The sequence below is a fragment of the Gorilla gorilla genome, chromosome 1 (assembly GCF_029281585.2).
Source record: "Gorilla gorilla gorilla isolate KB3781 chromosome 1, NHGRI_mGorGor1-v2.1_pri, whole genome shotgun sequence".
Classification (NCBI taxonomy): domain Eukaryota; kingdom Metazoa; phylum Chordata; class Mammalia; order Primates; family Hominidae; genus Gorilla; species Gorilla gorilla.
In genome coordinates this window covers 87,818,110-87,821,306 of record NC_073224.2, presented here as the reverse complement: position 1 = coordinate 87,821,306, position 3,197 = coordinate 87,818,110, and the positions used below count along the sequence as shown (strand labels likewise).

The 3,197-nt window shown below is 39.6% G+C and overlaps 1 pseudogene; it reads left to right on the top strand.

Moving 5' to 3' along the window:
- The first annotated feature begins 1,691 nt into the window (after positions 1 to 1,691).
- On the top strand, positions 1,692 to 2,218 carry LOC101144890 (large ribosomal subunit protein eL29-like; annotated as a pseudogene).
- The last annotated feature ends 979 nt before the right edge of the window (positions 2,219 to 3,197 follow it).

The following is a 3,197-nucleotide window of genomic DNA, read 5'->3' as shown; positions in this document are numbered from 1 at the left end:
TACCTATTTTATTTATTTTTCCAAAGAACCAGCTTTTTGTTTCATTTATCTTTTGTATTGTTTTTGTTTGTTTGTTTCAGTTTCATTTGGCTGTACTCTGATCTTGGTTATTTCTTTTCTTTTGCTGGGTTTGGGTTTGGTTTGTTCTTGTTTCTATATTTCCTTGAAGTATGACCTTTGATTGCCTATTTGTGCTCTTTCAGACTTTTTGATGAAGGCATTTAAGGCTATCAACTTTCCTCTTAACATCACCTTTGCTGTATCCCAGAGGTTTTGATAGATTGTGTCACTGTTATTGTTCAGTTCAAATAGTTTTTTAATTTCCGTCTTGATTTCATTGTTGACCCAATGATCATTCAGGAGCAGGTTATTTAATTTCCATGTATTTGCATGGTTTTGAAGGTTCCTTTTGGAGTTGATTTACAATTTTATCCCACTGTGGTCTGAGAGAGGACTTGATATAATTTCAATTTCTTAAATTTATTGAGACTTTGTGCCCTACCATATGGTCTATCTTGGAGAAAGTTCCACTTGCTGATGAATAGAATGTATATTCTGTGGTTGGGTAGAATGTTCTGTAAATATCTGTTAAGCCCATTTGTTCCAGGGTATAGTTTAAATCCATTGTTTCTTTGTTGACTTTCTGTCTTGATGACCTGTCCAGTGCTGTCAGTGGAGTATTGAAGTCCCCTATTATTATTGTGTTGCTGTCTATCTCGCTTCTTAGGTCTAGTAGTAATTGTTTTACATATTTGGGAGCTCCAGTATTAGGTGCATATATATTTAGGATTGCAGTATTTTCCTGTTGGACAAGGCCTTTTATCATTATGTAATGTCCCTCTTTGTCTTTTTTAACTGCTGTTGCTTTAAAGTTTGTTTTGTCTGATATAACAATAGCGACCCCTGCTTGGTTTTGGGGTCCATTTTCATGGAATTTCTTTTTCCACCCGTTTACCTTAGGTTTTTGTGAGTCCTTATGTATTAGGTGAGTCTCTTGGATGACCCACAATTTAAATATCAGTCAGTCTCCTTCTACAACCACCCTAGAGTTTGTTCAGTGGTCTTAAAAAACAAACTAACCATAGTGATTGACCTAGAAGCAAGGCAAAAATCTCTGCAAAGGGGATTTCTTATGGAATTTGACCCAGCTACTACCACAGCTGAAAATCCAATTTGCCAATTACTATGTTTAACCCCAATACCCAATATGGTCTCATACAACAGGGACCACTCAGCTAGCTGGTAGCAAGCCGATTACATTGAATACCATTCTGCATGGAGAGGGAAAAAATTTATCCTCACTAGAATAGAGTTGTTATCTATTTAGATTTGTTTTCCCTGCCTACCACTCTCTGCCCGCACCAGTGCGGACCTACTGAATGTTAATAGAAAATTGCAATGATCACATAAAGACAGTATCACAAGGGAATAAAGGTTAGGGTCTCCTCACCAGATAAAATCCCCATCCAGCTGTGGGTTTGGCTGGATGCAAAGGAAAATGGAATGGATAGTCAGTAATAGAAATTATGAATAAATTGCCACTTATTTCTGGTTGTCCATGAAAATCACTGACACGTAAATAATGTAGTCTTGTGTTGGTGTAGTCTTGCCAGCCAAAATGATTTCATTGGGCTCTTCCCTCAGAAGCTTACAGTATAAAAATAATATGGTCTCTTCTGGTTCCAGGTGCTTTGGGAGCTGGGTGTTACAGTGCAGACATGGCCAAGTCCAAGAACCACACCACACACAACCAGTCCTGAAAATGGCACAGAAATGGCATCAAGAAACCCCGATTGCAAAGATATGAATCTCTTAAGGGGGTGGACCCCAAGTTCCTGAGGAACATGGGCTTTGCCAAGAAGTGCAACAAGAAGGGCCTAAAGAAGATGCAGGCCAACAATGCCAAGGCCATGAGTGCACGTACTGAGGCTATCAAGGTCCTCATAAAGCCAAAGGAGGTTAAGCCCAGATGCCAAAGGGTGTCAGCCGCAAGCTCAATCAATTTGCCTACATTACCCACCCCAAGCTTGGGAAGCATGCTTGTGCCCGCATTGCCAAGGGTCTCAGGTTGTGTGGGCCAAAGGCCAAAGCCAAGGATCAAACCAAGGCCCAGGCTGCAGCTCCAGCTTCAGTTTCAGCTCAGGCTCCCAAAGATGCCCAGGCCCCTACAAAGACTTCAGAGTAGAGATCTCTGTCTGCCAACGTGAGGACAGAAGGACTGGTGTGACCCACCCTGGGCTGCCATCAGCATGGGGCTGGTGTCTTCCTGTGCTATTTGTATAAATAAGCCTGAGGCAGGAAAATAATAACAATAATAATAATAATAATATGGTTTTTCCTAAATTAAAAATTTATATTTCAATAGTGATTATACTTTTTCAAATTTTTACATGCTGCCCCCAAAACACATATATGCCTCCCTGGTAATAGACTAAGAATGAGTACTTCAGATCAATGCATGGGACTCTACAGTTAGGGGGAAGTTAGTTCTCTTGTGGGCTACACACTCCTAGAAGTAGAGCTCTTAGGAATGTACAGACTGCTCATAAATCAGTTAGTCTATTATTGTAGCACTCAATGGGCATAAGTTTCCTCAGTGCTCTCAAAATCATTAACACATTATTTGAGTCATCAAGAAGGTGTTCTATCCAAAGCCTTAGCATTTCTTTCTATCTTTAAGGCCAGTCACTTATAAAAAGAGATACTCAAGGTGAGACAATGTCACCTTAAGAAAATATACACACAGATTCCCATAAGGCAAATAATATGATTTTAAGAAACAAAACACTGAAGTGCTGTTTGATATCTAATTTGAAACTTTGTTATGTTAGCAATTACATGAGTGGGGATTCTTCCAGTAATTTTTCCATGTGATTATCCTGGCTGTTAGATTCAAAATGACCTTCATACAAAGACAGATAATATTGCAAGCTAATGAGGAGAGGCGTCCTGTGTAGGCAGGGCAGGAATGAGTCACAGGCATCCTTCATAAAAGTAATTATGCACCTGCTGGGGAGTGTTTTCTGACTCCAGTAAATATTGATGTGCCTTTCCCCTGCATTGCAAGATGAAGATTTGTTGAAGGTTGTGATCTACCATAGTTTTCACAAAAGTCTTTTTTGGGGGCTATTTTATTTACTAGAATTACACAAACACAAGTCAGTCAAGCCTGAGCTGCAAGTGGACAATAGAGTTAA